This window comes from Brienomyrus brachyistius, chromosome 9 (assembly GCF_023856365.1).
Source record: "Brienomyrus brachyistius isolate T26 chromosome 9, BBRACH_0.4, whole genome shotgun sequence".
In the NCBI taxonomy this organism is placed as follows: Eukaryota; Metazoa; Chordata; class Actinopteri; order Osteoglossiformes; family Mormyridae; genus Brienomyrus; species Brienomyrus brachyistius.
Window position 1 is genome coordinate 28965521 of NC_064541.1, and position 18304 is coordinate 28983824.

An 18304-nucleotide genomic window follows, 5' to 3' on the forward strand; every position below is an offset into this window, starting at 1 on the left:
AAAAAACCATGAAATGATAATAACTGTCCCAGTGTTACTGTAATCCATAAGCTGTTTCAGTCTCTATGTTTTCAAAAATGGAAGGGTAAATAATTCAAAGAACTCCAGGAGCTTTACTGAAACCCTAAGTGAAATGTGAAATTCATCAGACCTTTTCATACAGTTTGTTCTCCAGTCACTTCATCCACTTCGGATGACTCAACTCACTAGATTATTTGGTGCTGCAATATGTTTAAAATGAAGCTCATTTGACATGGTGGTCTCTGTTATTGGTCCAGTATTCATGCAGACAGCCTGTTCATATGCTGTCACAAATAATCGCTTCTTGTGTCACACCTTGTAGGGTACAGCCCGGGATCAGTTAGGCCTTGGAAACACAAACACGCCATTTCCCGGATCAAAAAACCATCAAGCTATAATTACACGAAAACGTAGCCAAACCGACCATTACAGGAACTTAAGCTACCCGGCTCCATCGATCGCCAAATTGCATTACACGGGAGTTCCTCTAATTGACGTGTAAATCACAGAGTGATCCCCTCACATCAGAGGACAGCAAGGACCATGGCACTGGCCTAACAACACAGCCGGTGACCTTTCAAGTACCTTTGAGCATCACTGCACAAAGGGGTACAGTACAGCTGTTTTTTATTTACAGAAATACTTGTCCTATCTACTGACACCAGCCCTAAAATGAAACAATAGTGTTAATAGAAGCCTACAGTCCAGTTGCCCAACGTGACAGGCAGCATCCTCCATCACTGATAGACCACTACAAATATATTAGATGCCGAACTGCTGTTGGATGGCAATCTCATAGCTGCCGTGCTTCTGATAAGAACAATCCAGCCTGACCTAACAGAGTTTTCATCAAAAATCTGCCTGTCAAAACCAAGATGGAGCAGTTTCAGGAAATGCGAGTCCCACTATTAACACAGTTACTGCTGGAGTCAGCTGAAGTGAAACGGACCCGCTGACTGATGGCAGACATACCATCAACGGCACTCTCCCACTTCTACGGGCTTACAGATTAAAGGTTATTCTAAATTGTTTGCATGTGGCATGTGTCTGTGTATACCTCTGCATGTGTGTAAGAAATAAAATGTGCCAAAAACCACAGGGTCTGTTTGGACGTGTCAAGGTTTCCACAGCTGTTGTGTCTGGATTTTAATGTTAAAATTGGGCCCTCCCCCCAAAATGTCTTTATATGTTGTCTATGCATGCCGCCCATCCATCCATCCATCCATCCATCCATCCATCCATCCATCCAACCATCCATCACTTATCCAGTATAGGGATGCAGTGAGCCTAGAGCTTGGTTTTAAATGTTGTCTAAAAGAAAATTGATATACATAAAATTATAGTTCCAAACATTGGTCAGTTGCAGACACCAGACCCCAAGTATATTTGCTCTTTGTATTAAGGCCATTTGTATTCAGATGTTCTCTTGCAAAAATAGCAATTTTTGCTATTTAAATCTCATTGTTGGCTTTTTCCTCATCTCTTGGAAATTTGTCTGCTTGTTTGATACTCTGCAGCAGGCTGTCCCGGGTTTTGCCAGAGAAAACAGTGGGTGTGCTGTGTGGAGGTCAGGCACCCCCCTGGCCCAAGGGGTGGGGTGACAAGGCACAGGGGGCAAAAATAGCTGTAGGGGGTTGGGGGTGTGGCAGGCAAAACACCATCCATAGCTTCTCCTGAACGCCAGAGAGTGGCAAAAACTGCACTCTTCACCTAAGAACACAAGAAAGAACTTCTTACGCTACACGAGAAACTGGCAGAGCAGCTGTGAGACAGAGCCGCAGCTAAAAACCACTACAGCTCAGTGCCGGCAGTCAATCACTTCATGCACCAAGGATTTCCGGTGCTCCCGTTAGCGGCCGAATTTCAAGAGAACATTTGGGAGGGGACTTTCCAGAAAATATGCACTTGTCAAGATCTGGATAGGCAGGTTCTTCCACCACCACAGAAGCTCCGTTTCAGTTATTTCGTCAGTCTGCTCAGGAACAAGTACAGGAAGACTGGTTTATTTTTCTTCAGAACTATTTTAAAGAAAGCACCAGTTTAATCTCCTTGGCGTTTACATACAGATCAAGATACTGTAACCCCAAACCAAAGGACCATATTTAAGTTGTGTGGTACAAACAAAGATGTCTGTTCAAATTTAGGTATGATCTAAGACTGCACCCCCATAGACCATGGACACCCCCCACCATCAAGGAGGCCTGTGGTTGTTTGTTTGTCCATGGATAGGAGTGACTGGTGGCCATGGTCCATGGCACCCCACACCAAAAAAACACAAATAAGACTATTAAGGTGAGAATACAGCGGCCTTGTTTTGAAGGATGAGGAGTAACATCCTGTCTGGTGCTGCAGACAAATCAGTCCCCCTGCTCAGTAACTATTTACAGAAACTTAGAGCACCAAATTTAGTTTCTCCAAAATACTGGAACAACACTCTGACTGTTACCCCTTCTGCTCCACCTCCGCACTCTGGGCATCCATAGGGCCTTGCCTTCTGTGCAGAAGCCCACATCTACAACTTCGGTCACCATGACAAGGCAGCAACACATGATTTGTGTTTCTGTGGAGTTGCAGCAGGAGTAATGCTCTCCTCCCAGTGGCCTGAGGTATGGCCAGTGCTAACGGGCAACACTAACGGCATTTGCAAATGGCGGGTACTAACAGCATTCCCTAACGGGCAGTGCAAACAGAATCCGCAAACGGTATTCACTAACGGGCATCGCTTACCAAGTCCTCTAACTGCATTCGGTAATGACCGTTGATAACAGAATCTGCTAACAGCATTCACTAATGGGGGGCATTAACAGCATTCCCTAACGGGCAGTGCTAAAATAATCCACAAACGGGTATTCACTAACAGGCATTGCTCACTGACTCAGCTAACTGAATTCCATAACGGTCGTTGTTAACAGAATTGGCATTGGCTAATGGCGGTCACTCATGTCATTTGCCAACAGCTGGCGCTAACAGAATCCACTAACGGCATTCACTAGTAGCCATTGGTAACGGTGCTGACCAAAGTCATTCACTCACAGCCGTCACAAGGCCAGCTTGGGCATTAGATTTCAGATGAATTTAACCTGAGTGCCCATTTCAGTGATCCTCCAGACCTGACAGGTACAGGGTGCTTTTCCACCACATCAAGTACAGTACTGTACTTTTCATACAGTATTTTTGGCACTTTGCCTTTTCCATTGACTTCCGGTCAAGTACCGCTACCAAAAGTTCTAGTACCAAAAGTACCAAACCAGCTGGGATACTTCTTTGGTACTTTGGCACTTTGGGGTGGGACTTGAAATGTTTTCTTTGTCGACCAGTTATGCAAATAGCCGGCCTATGAAACACAATACAACCGGAATCTGGAAAAAAGTTACGAATTCAGAAAACAACAATAAGCAAAGTTAAAAAAAAAAAATCACGATCTGATCACAAGAACAGATACAACAAAAAGATTAGGATGGTATGACAAAATTCTTTATTTGGTGCTAGCACCAGTTTTTACACCAGTAGAAAACCAACATGTTGAAGCACCGTACTTTTCTCAACGTACCAAAAGTACAGTATGTGGTGCGGTGGAAAAGCACCCATACAGATGTATGCATTCTCTCTCACTATCTCTCTCTCTCTCTCTCTCTCTCTCTCTCTAACACCCACTCTCTCTCTCTCTCTCACACACACACACACACACCTTTACTCATATCTTTGTGGAGACCGCCCATTCATTTTTATGGGAAAACCCTAATCTCAATAGTGACAGCCTTAACCCCTACACAGCCCTAACCTTAACCTTAAGTAACCAAACAAAATACTTTTGGCATTTTTAGCTTTTTAATTGCAGCGACAGATTCTTATAAAACTGAATTTACCCTTGTGGGGACCAAAAACTGGTCCTCACAAACAAAACTGATCATTGTGGGGACAATGCAATGTACATCTGACCCACGAACAGACAGACAGACACAAAGTCACATGCACATGCACACACACTGCTCTCACAGTCACATTTGCCAGAATCTCATATCAGTTCCAAGGGCACCTGTCACACGACCAAAGAGGAAGTAACAAGAACCAGGGGCTGGAGACACACGTAGGAAGATAAAGGTCCCCCATTGCATGTATATAATGTCGCATGAAGGTCGCAGAAGGAGGAGGCAGAGTAGAGGCAGCTGGTCACCCCTTCCCCACTAAGCCCTCCCCCCCTCAACCATGGTCAGGCAGGTGACACTAAACAACAGATTCCAGGGTCACATATGATGTCTCTGCCTAAAAACTGCCACTGTTCTCTGAATGCATTTCGGGTGCAAAACGAGTGAGATGGCAGCCACTATCACACAGGGCTCCACATCATCTAAGGACCATGGCATCATCAGTCACATCCCCCAGGACTGTCCAGTCGTACTGAGCAGATTCTCACCTCCTCCCCTGCACCTGCCGCTGCCTTGTCTTTCATCTATGCCCATACCCCCCACCCCAACAGTGATGCAGGAATAAGCACGCTCAATCCCGGGCAGAGCAGCCAGATCTGCAGGGTCATAGGTTCAGTCCTGAGCAGAGGTCATGGAGGGACAGGCAGCTCTTACGTTTGGAAAGCCAAAGGCGAAAAGCCCAGTGAGCATGTCTGGATTGTCAGGCACCGTCTCTAACCAGGGGGGGGGCCCGGAAAGGAGGGAGTACGCTGAGCAGAGGAGAGAATGACGTGGAGCGGGGGGAGAAAAGCACAGCTCAAAATAGAAAGGGGAAGTGCTACTTTTAGACGACGCATTCTTTCTGTGCACCCACGCATTTCAGCAGTGGCAGCAGCACGTGGGCTGCGGGGATATAATTAGCGACGCAGGGGCTGCAGCGGTCAGGCACGCTCACGCAGCGGCGTCGGCAGCGGCGGCGGCAGCAGCGGGACCCCAGCCAGGCAGGAGGGTGGCGGTGTGACATGGCAGAGAAACAGAGAGGGAAAGAAAATGCGAGTGACAAAAAAAGAGATAAAGAGAGAGGGGAAGAGAGAGAGAAAGAGAGAGAGAGAGAGAGAGAGAGAGAGAGAGGAAGAAAGGCACAAAGAACACGAGAAACAGGCGGACAGCGCGGCGCTGCGTAATCTGCCGGAACATTTCGAATGGAAGCACGTTCACCCAGAAAGTGCCATGAAAACAGGAAACAAGGATAGCTCGTTCGGAGAAACGGAGAAAGCGAATTAGCGGCCAGGCCTGCCAAAGAAAACAATGGTCTACTGTCTTCACCAAAGCCTGCCCGCTTGCCTGTCTGCATGCCTGTTTGCCTGCCTGCTCACCCATCTGTTTGCCTGCCTATTTGTCTTTCCACATGCCTGCCTGCCAGCCTGTCTGCCTGCCTGCCCATCTGTCTGCCCGCCTGTCCATCTGCATGCCCACCTGCCTGCCTGTTTCTCTCTGCTTGTTTGTCAGCTCGCTTGCTTGCCTGTCTGGCTGCCTGCCATTTGCTCATATGTGTTTGCCTACCTGCCTGCCCATCTGCCCACTTGCCTATGTGCCTGCCTACCTGTCTGTCTGCCTGCCCATCTGCCCTCTTGCCTATTTACCCGTCTGCCTGCTTGCCTATCTGCCCACTTGTCTGTGTGCCTGCCTGTCTGTCTGCCTGCCTGCTTGCCCATCTGCCCACTTGCCTGTCTGTCTGCATGCTTGCCCATCTGCCCACTTGCCTGTCTGTCTGCATGCTTGCCCATCTGCCCACTTGCCTGTGTGTCTGCCTGTCTGTATGCCTGCCCTCTAACATTAGTTTTGCTCCTTGTTCAAGCTTTTCACAAGAGAAATTTGCATTTAACCCATACAGGAAAATGCCGAATTGGGAAAGAGGAACAGGACAAACAAAGATCCCTTACTTCTCCTGTGGTCTTCCCAAAGCCTGAGAGGCACACATCCAGAGAATAAGCAGCAGACTGAGGTTTCCTCTCAATTCAAACATCCACTTACAGGGTTCCAGACTGTGACCATTTTTGGAGCGCGACTAAATTTTATAACTAGGTGCACCAGTGCGACTTGCAAATATGACCCCAATATAGTGGCTGACCATATCGACGTATATCACATGAAACACCCTGAGAGAGTGAGAATTGGTGTGTATGTGTATGCATATGTGTGAGAGTGAGATCATCGGAACTCGGTCTGACTGCAGTTACTCGGTGGCACTGTTGTCGAGGTGTGTACAGTGATTACTTGCTGATAGGTTGACCACAAGCACTGGCGCTAACATGGAAGTTATGTGGAAATGAAGGAAAAGGAAAAGAGACATAAGTAGCGGAGCAAAAATTGAGCAGATGGTATTATTTTTGTACCTCCATATGACTGAATACCTTTTTGCGTGCATCTCCAAATATTGCTGGCGCAGGCGATGAAACGTGCAACCGCTTATTAGTGGAATAATGTTAATGTTTTTATTCTGTGGAAAATGAAAGATCGATCTGCTTGCCAGATTTGTTTATGAATTATAAACATGTTGTGGATCATACAAGTAAAATAAAAATAAAAGGCTGTGTCCCATTATGATCACAATCGATTCCCCCCCAGTAACTAAAAAATTACTAACAAAACAACTTGTTTAACATCCATTGTTTTGGGGTGGCAGTATAGTTCCTTATGAAATGTCGTGTTCCCATGCTTGTTTAGCAATAAGGTTCTAGTTTCTGTTATGCGTTGGGAAAGCGACACACAAAAGTGGCCAGAAGCTACAAAAGTCCCCTGTCCAGATGACCCAGGAACTTGTAAACAGGAACTAGGCTCCTGAATTTCAGTGGGAAAGTGCCTCATGAAACAGTCATAAAGCACAACAGCAGCAGGGTCAGATGCACTGACGAAATAGCGGCTGACCATGTGCCTTATGTTTACCTTGGTGAATTTATTATTTGGTGTTTATTTTTTTAAAAGCAGCATTTAACTTGATTTTTTTTCTTTACCTTTTTCCCTTTCCTTTAAAATAAATCATATTGTTATTTTTGTAAAATGCATTTTCATTTCCAAAGCATGTATCAGTAATACAGTTAAGATGTGTTGCATTGCATGTCGATTTGTGCTGGTGCTCCTAAAACTTTCAGTAAGGAGCACCAGGGATACTAGTGGAAAAAGTTAGTCTGGAATCATGACTTACCTACGTCATTTTCCAGCACATTATCTAGTGATAGAAAGCCGATTATCAGGCACTTAATCCAGAGCAACATGGCCTAAAATCTGAGGCCTGTCAGTCTGTATAACTGCAGACGTTCAGTCCCTCGCTTGAGATACGACAGCGACCCCATCTTTATGTTTAACCTAGCAACTGGTCACAAGCAATTCACATTTACCCTGGCCAGCTCCCCACCCTGGCACTAACCCCACCCTGGCACTAACCCCACCCGTAGCTGGCCCAGCCACTCGCGGCCTCCCCGGATCTGCTCCACAAACATGGGCCATGGTACACAAACAGGCGCGAGCGTGGCTAAGAGTGTACAAACACCCAGTGCTGCCCGCAGGATGTCAGCTAGTTTCCGGGGGCAAACAGAGCCCCCCCACCGACCCCCAAAAACCCCCCACCAGCATATCTGACGCAGGGCAATATGAGCCAAGCCAAGCTGACTTTCTTAATCTAGCTCCAAAATACAAGGACCCCCTTTGATGCTGATAGCGCCTGGCTCCCACTCAGAGGCAGTAAGACTATCTTAAAGGTAGCCAGGCTGACACTCACTCCCCTCTCAATGGCCCACAAGCCTCAGCCAGCTCCCAGCTCCCACAATGCAATGCACGTCCACCACTGCTGCCCAGTTCTTTAGCCTGTTTATTCATTTCATTCATTAAATATTAGCCTGTTCATTATTCTTTATAATCCGTCAATCTCATGGAAGCAGCATGACAGGTGACACCATCCAAGTTGCCATGTGTTCATGCAGTACCAGCAGAGGCAGATAGGAGACACCGTCACCTCCATCCAATGCCTCAACATGGACAGGCGAGTATTAGTAGGCGACAGACTGCAGTATTACTGGCAAGCTTCTTGAGGTAACAAAGACACAAAACTAATGATCTGCACTAAAACTCTTCAATTTAGCTCTGTTGTACTGTTTTTGCAAAAAGTTTAAGAAACATACTGGCTTTTCCTCTCATCAATCTCTGCCAGAATCCACTGTTTCAATACGTCCTACACAAATTGAATGCAAAATAATATTTTGGATTTAAAACAAAAATAAAAAGAAATTATGATTGTATCCAGATCAGTGGGGCTGAGTTCATCATGAACTTGGGGCCAATTTACACTTCATTTAAATGGTCGGTTATCCTAACCATTTTTGTATGAAAAAACTGCAATACACTGCCTGAAAAAAAAAGAAATGTATAAAACATATATAAACACACACAAACATACATACACACATCTACTCTTTAGTTTAAACCTCATCTTTCTTTATTCATATTTTTATTTATTTCAGATTTGAGGGGCACCTATCAGGCACAACATCTAGGCTGCTTTTTGGAAATTAATGTACAGTTCAGTGTCTTGGTATAAATAAACGCAAAAAAAAGCGTAATACTGTTTTTTTTAAACATCCTTAAAGTAACTAGAGGGGAAGTGGCTCCCAACACCTCCAATATTATTTGTTTCTTCATTTGCAAGCCTAAATTCCCATTTGGCATGCCGGAGGGACTGGGAGTTCCCCAGTATTATGTCAAATGCTTTTTCGCCATTTTTGGGAGCATACAATACAGTACGGAGGTTCGGGGTGAGAGCTTAAATGTGAAATCATCCAAATTACAATTCACATCTGTGCATAAGCAATGGCAGCGTCCCATGGCAGGGGTGTGAGCAGCAGGCCTGGGGGGTATTTACAGTAGACTGGAGCCCTGTGTGGATGGGGGGGGGAGGCACAGTAGCTTTGGAGAATTTCCTGTTTTTGTCTCTCGTACATGTTTTTCATAGCAAAAAAAAAAAAAACATATTTTCTTGCTTGTTGTCACAGTGTTTTATGGGGGGCTGGGGGGGCAGCAGCGGCGGTGGGAAAGTGTCCCGCTTCCCGCCCCAAACCTCAAACTATACAGCCCACTCCGGCTCTGAGTCAGCAGGGGCGGTACCCGATACCTCCCATGTGTTTCCACAGCATCTGTGCCCAGTGGCACTGGGCCCTTGGCGGCCCCCTCTGGTTCGGCAAGGAGGTTCAGGCGACCGACTCCTGTGTCACAAGCAGCCATGCTCCAGGGAAGACCCACGCGACCAAGTTGCACATGCATGCACACACACAGACACACACGCTCTCACACACAGACAGACAGACAGACAGACAGACACACACACACGACTGACCACTGCTCTGAAATTGATCCCTGTGGGGATATTGTCTTTATGCCTCCCTCAACTTGCTCTTTTAGCGTAGAGTAAGCTGTCCGCGAAGAGCAGCCACCCCAAGCAGCGCCCAGGGAGCTGGGGGTTAAAGGTCTTGCTCAAGGACCTGTAGACGTGCTGAGGCTGGGTTTGAACTGGTGACCTTTTGATTACAGGCACACAGGCGTAACCCACAGAGCCACACAATGCCCCCTACGTACCCTGCCCTGGGCTCACCTACTGTCTTCTCGCTATGATGTTATAATAACGTTAGCATGATATGGAAATGGGGGACTGCAAGCATGTTTTTATTTTTAGTGGGTGAGGGGCTTAGAGAATGTTCCAGTACTGCTGTTCACAAGTCACAAAATTAGGGTCTGAGTCAAGTCTCAAGTCTCCATCGTGGTTCCAATATGACATGACAATTTATCAAAAATTTAACCGCTATTTGTTTTTTTTCTATTAGTAGCAGATGCGACTAAATGGGAATCGCCAGTTGAACGGTTCAAAAACTACACGTGTCATAGCTCCTTAGACGTAGAGTATACTGTATACATTTTTAAAGTAATTGCTATTTCAAGTGGGGCGGCATGGTGGTGCAGTGGTTAGCACTGTCGCCTCACACCTCTGGGACCCGGGTTCGAGTCTCCGCCTGGGTCACATGTGTGCGGAGTTTGCATGTTCTCCCCGTGTCGTCGTGGGGTTTCCTCCGGGTACTCCGGTTTCCCCCCACAGTCCAAAAACATGCTGAGGCTAATTGGAGTTGCTGAATTGCCCATAGGTGTGCATGTGTGAGTGACTGGTGTGTGAGTGTGCCCTGCGATGGGCTGGCCCCCCATCCTGGGTTGTTCCCTGCCTCGTGCCCATTGATTCCGGGATAGGCTCCGGACCCCCCGCGACCCAATAGGATAAGCGGTTTGGAAAATGGATGGATGCTATTTCAAGTGCTATTGAAGCAATACATTTTTTGCAAGAACCTAACGACTTATCTAATGTAGAATTTACACGTAATACTTTCTCGACAAAAAACATTATGTTGAAGACATCCCTCACAGGAAATTTTGAAGGTTTTTACATTCCTGAGTTGGACCGTACGTGTATGTACAAATTGCAGATGTGCCCTGCTCTGTAGCCAGACCAAACCACGCCGGACTCCGTCCTCAGCTACTTTAAAGTGATGTGATTAGCTATTGAATGAGCATAACCAAGACCCTGTTTGTCGTGCTGCTAAAGTAAATGCTTGTTAAAGCAAATCATGATTTTGATTTTTTTTCCCACATCATTCTAAAGCAAAAATTCCAGTTAATGGATAAAATTGATTTGTTTTTCAGCTCATGTGTGTGTGCAATTAAATAGATGATTAAGCAAGTAACACCACAAACTCCATTTAAAAAAGTTAAAATAATGTGTGCAGTTGTGCTGCTCTTTTAGCCACGAGAGAGCAGTCAGTGATATTACGGTTCACTCAAATTATTTGCTTGCATGCTGTACAATGAAGAGGTGTGTACACTTTCTAAGTTATAAGAAAGTACAGCCTGTTTTGGAAGGGTGTATCAGCAATATTATTATATCTGCTAAATTATTGGATTTATGGCAATCTATGCCAATCTGTGTCACTGTATAACAACAAAATGTATTTATAATTTATGACACAGGTTAAGCAATGCCTTTTAAGCGGTGCCTTCTAATGTAAAATAGTAACTTGGAATAACATTCTGAATATCCTGCACTTTGTCAGATCATTTGTACTTGGGGCAAAACAGAAACATTGTGCTGTTTGTTCATATCGCTTGACGTCACACTTCTCAGTCTCCTTTACCTAAGCTTTGTGCACAGATGCACATCGTGATGAATTTAACACCTTTACAATTTTGGAAGAGGTGTACAGTCAATGCTTTGCATGTGCAGAAAGTTCAAAAGGGCCTTAAAGACTCTTATTATTCACGAGTCGCTATCAACGAGATGAAGTCGAGTCCGGGTAAAAAAATAATGAGTTGCAAGTTGAGTCGAAAGTCAATTTAAGAGCAACTCGAGCACGACTTGAGTCCAAGTCACAAACTCAAGCCACCATCTCTGATACCTTGTAAAAGTCACTGAGATCCCAAGAGGTTTCCATGCCAGCAGAGTCCAAAGAGGCTCTAATAGTGTGGAGAAACTGAACATGGATGTGATTAGGGGACCGGGGTGGCACGGGGCAGGGGGGCCCTCAGGCTGCAGGAGGCCAGCTGATGAGGCACACAGGCTGCCATTCCCATCCCTGAGTGGGACTTTAAATTGCCTCTCTTTATTGATGGTGTGTATGGTAAGCCAACCATTGAAACACATTTCCAGTTCTGCACACCACTAAGAGTCAGGGGGTGTGCTGTCCTCCTGTTGCTCTCTGCACCCTCCCCCAAACCCTGTTTCCTGCTGTCATCCCTGAAAAGCATGTTGCAGAGTAATGCCCCCCAGTTAGTGATCAGCAAGCCTCATCACATGGCCTCGTTTGGCAGCTGGGGTGGGAGGGGAGAGGAACAGCCTGAAATGGGCCCTCGTAAGACCTACAGCTCGAGGGCCACATCCTCCCATATTAGCTTTCAGATCTTTCCTGGAATTCCTCCCAACTAGGATTCCGTCTGAAATAAAAATGCACAGCTTGCTGTATCCTTCCAACCAAGGATTTCAAGAAAACTTGTATATGCAGATGTGTTAAAAAGGTCGCTGCTTTCGCTCATTAAGGCTGCCACTCAGATCAGCTCTCACGGGCATCTTCACAGGCACACCCCCCCCCCCAACAGACACAACCCCCTCACAGGCACGACACCCCATAACAGGCATGATCCCCCTTATGGACAAGACCCATCATGTGCATGACACCCCCTAACAGACACAACCCCTCCCCCCAATAAGCACGACCCCTCCACCCAATAGGCACAACCCCATCATGGGCACAACCCCTACTCACAAGTATGACTCCCACCCAAGGGGCACATCCCCATCATAAGCATGTCTCCCCCCAATGGGTACGACCCCCCTCAATGGGCACAACCCCTCCTCACAGGTGTGACCCCCCTCAGGGGCATGATCCCTCTCACAGGCACTACCCCCCTCAGGAGCACGACCCATCACGGCCAAGACCCCCGTCATGGGCATGACCTGTCACTGGCACAATCCCCCTCACAGGCATGACCCGTTGCGGGCACGACCTACCATTGGCATGCTCCAGTCATTCACCATCGTGCTCATGCTAACATCCCTCACAAAAGCACCCGCCACTTCCATTTTGGGCTCATGGACAGACAGCCTCTTTAACCAGGCTATTCTTGGACTGCCTGTGGTGTCTGAACACGGGAGCAGGCTGCCTGCGCGGGTGTATCCCTCTTCCAACTGTCCAATCAAAAAGGGCGACCAAATAAAAGGCCAGTTCTCCCTCTGAACAGACCAAAGCTGCGATGGCTGGCGTAAATCACACAGTGAAGCCAGCTGTGTAATCTTAATTTAATAGAAATGAGAGCGGTACCAGTGGTTCAGCAGGACTGCCCGCCATGAATCAAATAAATTGGTCCACAGGCCTTGTGCCTGCCCGAGTTCTGCCCAAGTTTTGCCCCAGCTTGCATGCAGCTGCCTGTCTGAAGCGGTGCAAGGCTGGCCAGCTGTCGCCCCCCCCCCCACCCCCCAGCCGCCAGGGGCCAGGCCTGCCATGAGCTCAGAAAGACCTGAGCACCGCCGAGATGGACATGGCAAAAGAGGAAATGGTAAGAGGACAGCATCAGCCCCCGGTGGCCCTCTGTCAACCCCACAGCATTGACTGAGCAAGTACCAGTGAAGCAATCTATAGGAAATAAAAGGCTAGAAGCCAGGACCACATACAGCAGTGAATCTGCAAGAGTGGATCAGCTCCCCGCTTCCCTTGTAAAAGAATATGAGCAAGTTCAGTGTCGCACTGCTCATCCCTTGGCATCCATGCTCAGCACCACCCACATAAGTGGTATGGATGGATGGATACTACATTGTTCACTTGTGAGACTGTCTAACACACGAAGAGGCGCCAAGAGGGACCCAAGGTAAACAGTGCAGAGGTGATGCAGATGGCGCGTCATTTGACAATGTAGTCGTCATGGGGGACCTTGGCCCTGGCGCAGCGGCCTGTCCGTAAACGGCTGAACTCCCCATGGCTGGAGAGACTGGGTGCGACAGCTTCAGTGACCTGTTTACTAGAGTCTGTTGGGTTCAGGATGGTCGAGATACGAGGGCAGAGATCCCAGCCTTGGAGGTACCGCTCTCCAATCACAGCTGTGCAGTGGTGCTCACCCCAGAAAGGGTCATATCACTGCTGACCGTCTTCCCAGCCAAATTAAAAGATTATGTGACGGTGACTGCAGTCCCAGATGCAAACACGTGCACGTGCGCTAGCACACACACACACACACACACACACACACACACACACACACACACACACACACACACACACACACACACACACACACACACGCACACACGCACACACACACACACGCACACACACACACAAAACCCCAAATCACCTGGCTGGGGGGTTAGGGGGGGGCGTCAGTACCTTATAAACACCACTCTGGGGACAACTGGACCCAGGAAGCAGCACTTAGCACCTGCCACCAAGCACAGGGTCTGAGGCGTCTGGCCTCAACACTTTGCAGGGCCACCAGGAAGTGTCTCAGCCCACGTCTCTGCAAACGGTTCCAGGGAGGCGGATCAGCCTTTGATTGGTACAGCAAGGCACTGTCAAGGTGACGGAGCTCTCTTAAAGATGAATGAAGCTGCTTCTGGTTTAATAAAACCTTCGGGGTGCCAGACAGCCATGCCATTTGGATTCTTCACCGCTTGTAGGTGTGAGAAGAGCAACAAAGACACGTCAAGATGCATCTCCTACGGTCGCGGGCGAGGGGCCACTCACAGCGGGTGGCAGATGCCCGAGGCCCCACCTGTCACCAGAGCCGAGGCAGTGGCCAGATCACATCTGCCTGGGATGTTCCCGGAAGAGCAATCGATGGTGTCAATGTAACGCGAGCTGTAAAACGTCCATGCCCAGTGGGGCTCGCAAAGTCACACTCAGGGGGAAATTGATACAGTCACAGCAGTGTCCGGTGGAATTCCACTCCATCCTCACCTACTTCCGCTTCGGAATACTGGGGATTCTCCACCTTGCTTCTGGTCCCCCTCTCCCTCAAAAGCACAAGTCACATGATCAAATGCTAACTGCACAGAGAGTCATATCTGTCCCCATGGACCACTCAGGGGCAGCCAGCCAAGATACCTTGACCGACTTCACCCCCTCCCCACCGCCTCACGCGACTGAAAAACTGGGCTAATTATGTCCAGCTGCCCATGGTCGCGGATGGTCATAATTATTCCGGTCATACACACTGGAGGGCTAAGTCAGTGGCTCATACTGGTTCCCTCTCATTTGGTCCCTTTTTCCTTTATTTATGTGTTTAGCACAGAGATAACTAAACATCTTTGAACTTTCCCAGTGTTCTTTATGGACAGCTTCCTTCAGACACAGGGGTACAGCTGTGCTCCTTCCTTTGCCCTGATTTTACAAAGTGAGAAGGCGCAGACGCAGCTCCCAAGAAAAAGCAGGAATCCCTGAGGAAACCTGAACAGGTACAGTCACAGTGATGCTGTGGGGCTGACAGGGCAGGGAACCCTGGGGAATCCTGCACAGACACAGTCACAGTGATGCTGTAGGGCTGAGAAGGTAGCAGTGTTCACTACCGGATACACTGTACTGACGGGTATACGGACTGTAGCGGCAGACTTGCTGTGACCTTTGGCATGCTTCCTTGCCCATGTGGGCTGAACGACGACCTGGAGACCGCGAGCACCTGGCCTTGCTCCCACTTGCCCATGGACAGCCTGTGCTTTAACACATCTCCCACTGATAAATAATGTAGGGTGTCTTCTCCTGCTGAAAGGACACGCAACAGCCGCATCCACAGTCCCCATGGCGCCCCCCGAAGAGGCTGAGTCACAGTACCGGAGGTCACGTCACCTCAAAAAGGGCACATGGGGGGGACGGTACATCAAAACACCCAGCTTGTGACATTTACGGCTCTCTCTCTATATTTCTCTCTCTATCTCCCTCTCTCATGCACACAGGTAAATTAAGCGCACCTTTATCATCAGAACCAGGGACACCCATCCGTTCCCCAATCCCCCCTAGTTCAGCCTCTACCCAGGTCATTCCATCAGCTGCCCCACATGATGCTCTCTGAAACACCCCAACGTTGCTTGCCACCCCTGCACCAATAGTTCCAACAATGACTGCATCAACGGCTGTAGCAGCTACTAAACAGACCGACGACAGTCATCTTACAAGAAATTATGTGTTCTGTGCTTATTCCCCTGTACTCCCTACTCTAGTGCAAGTCCAATGACTTCATATTTCCATCTTTAAAGTGCTAATTCATTTTAGATTTATGCAGGCACTGATTACTCTGGTCTGGAAAGGGCTGGACACACCATTAAGACATTGTAATTAGCGGAATTTGGCAATAAACTGCCTGCGGGAAGGTCTTATAAGGTCACTTCTTTATGCAGTATGCTTCCAGACATTCTCCATAAGTGTTAATCCCATATAAGTTAACTGTGAGCCTTTAGTACATCCTTGGAAGCACAGGGCATGAGGCAGGGGACACCCTGGATGGGATTCCAGTCCATCACAGGGCACGGGGCAGGGGACCCCCTGGATGGGATTCCAGTCCATCACAGGGCACGAAGCAGGGGACCCCCTGGATGGGACTCCAGTCCATCACAGGGCACATACAACACACTACCACATATTATGACCCACTACGGTTATACATCAATTTATCGGATGTACGAGAAAACCAAAGCACTAGGAGGAAACAGAATGGAGTATGGGAATTGAACCCATGACCCTGGAGGTATGAAAGTGCAGTGCTTCTCACTGAAGCACCTGAACACTGATAAGATGGCATGAGTACAGAACAAGTAGTCTCACACACACTGAAGAAGAAGACAGTGAGCTTAAACACCAGGAAGCCCCATCCAGGTTGATGTTTTTGGAGACTCCAGAGAGGAAGCAGACCATGGCTAGGTGTGAATGGGCTCTAGTCCAAGGTGAATGATCCCTTTTATGGAGCTTTGTGACCAAAGACTCGTCCACATCTCTCTTTGGTGGATTTAAACACAATAGAAATACTCTCAGCATGGCGCCTTAGTGCTGGAAGACTCTCATTGGACAGGAACTAAACATCCTCACAATGCCTCCTTGAGCAGGGCAACAGCCTTGCTAGCGAGAGCTGAAAGGTCCCCGCAATGTTCTCAGCAAAGCTGCGGCCGTTTCACACGCTCCCTCGTACCCAGCCCTGTGGTTGCCTCGTTTGGCGGAGATTCATCTAGCCCAGACACGCATATTTACGCACTGAAATCATATTGTTTAACTGTGACGATGTCCCATCAGGCATTCCACTTCTCTGTAAGTGTCCCTCCACGCAGGATCAAACACGTTTAACTGTACTCCTCGAACCCGCTTTCATTACACTACCGTTGAGTACGTGCTCAGGGTGGTGGCTTTATTGAGTAGAGGACAATCCCAAATTAGTCACATTATGACTAATGCTGAAGGTCTTTCATTGAAGGTGGTGGTGGTGAACACAATTCTGCCCAAGATGGACCACATGACTAAACCCCCTGAGGCCTTCACTCCTTCCTGCACATGGCTCTGCTCAACCATCCTGGCCAGATCACAGCCACTGAGCAACTCAGCCAGAGAGACAAACACCAAGCTACACAAGTCATTAGTGTGAAAGCCCTGAGCACTGGGTGCAGTTTGGTAAAGTGCCGAGAAAGCCCGGTGCAAAGTCATCTCTAACTTGACATTCTGATACTTCTCAGGTCAAAGAGGTTTCCCCAGAGGTTTCTAGAAAGATCACTTGGAATGGAAGTGAAGGGGCAGAATACATCTGAAAGTATATAGAGTAGTATTTTGCAAGACTGGACTATGTGAGTGCCTAGAAAGCGGCAATGTAAAGCAAAACATACCGAATGCTGCCAGCCTGCTTTTTGCCAGTCGAGAAATGACTAAGCTTCCTGCTTAGTTAAACCCCAAAAGGCAACACTGGCAACATTTATATGAAGTGACTTGAGTTACTGTCCTGTGACTAGTCTGTTAACATTTAAAAACCAAAAACATTAAATACTGACGTTATTTCACTATGTCAGAGGTGTTTCATTTTAACTAATACATGTTACTGATCATTTTTTTTCTACAACCACGTCATCTTGTGTACGTGGTGGAACACTGTACTGAGTACTGTTGATTTCTTTTCTCTCTCCTCACCCAGTTTGTTAGTTTTTTTTCTCCTGCCATTCATAGAGCTGCTTTTATGGCCTTTCATTTTGACTGCCACTGGACAATTTGCATTGCGACATGCATCAACTGAAAGAAAGAAAAAAGCAGCAGGGGCGGCAGGCTGCATCGACGACTTGCGAAAACTCGCCCGCTGACTAATATCTTGGCAGCGGGTAGAGGATTCACTCGGGAATTACGCAATCGAGAGAGGGACTTTCAACAGCCAGAGTCCAATCAGAGTCTTCTGGGACTGGTCTGTGCTGAGGATTTATTTCTGTCTTAGCCTTAGCACTTGTTTCAAGCAATCATCTCTTTCATCAAACTAATTATTCTTACTACTCAGTAATTTATAAGGATGGAAAACGTGCATCTGCCACCTGCATCAAGAGACATTTCTAACTGATCCAAAGAATACCGCCAAGCCAAAACCTAGCTGCACTAACTTCTCCAACATTTTTTACGGCACCTGAAGCTGAGCGGAGATTCGCACATGAAACGACTCCTGCTGTGGTGGCTATACTGTGTCGAAGTTACAAACACTGGATAAACAGGAACTGCCCTTTTGGGTGGGTGGGGGGATGGGCACAGTGGGAACTGCCCCGGGAGGGAAGAGAAAAAAAACAGCACAACCTAGTA

The 18304-nt window shown here is 47.6% G+C and overlaps 1 protein-coding gene across 9 annotated transcripts in view; it reads right to left on the reverse strand.

Annotated features, from left to right (window-relative positions):
• The window catches only part of LOC125748732 (transcription factor HIVEP3), a 98442-nt gene that overhangs the window by 39421 nt on the left and 40717 nt on the right, over positions 1 to 18304 (reverse strand). The window lies entirely within an intron of this gene.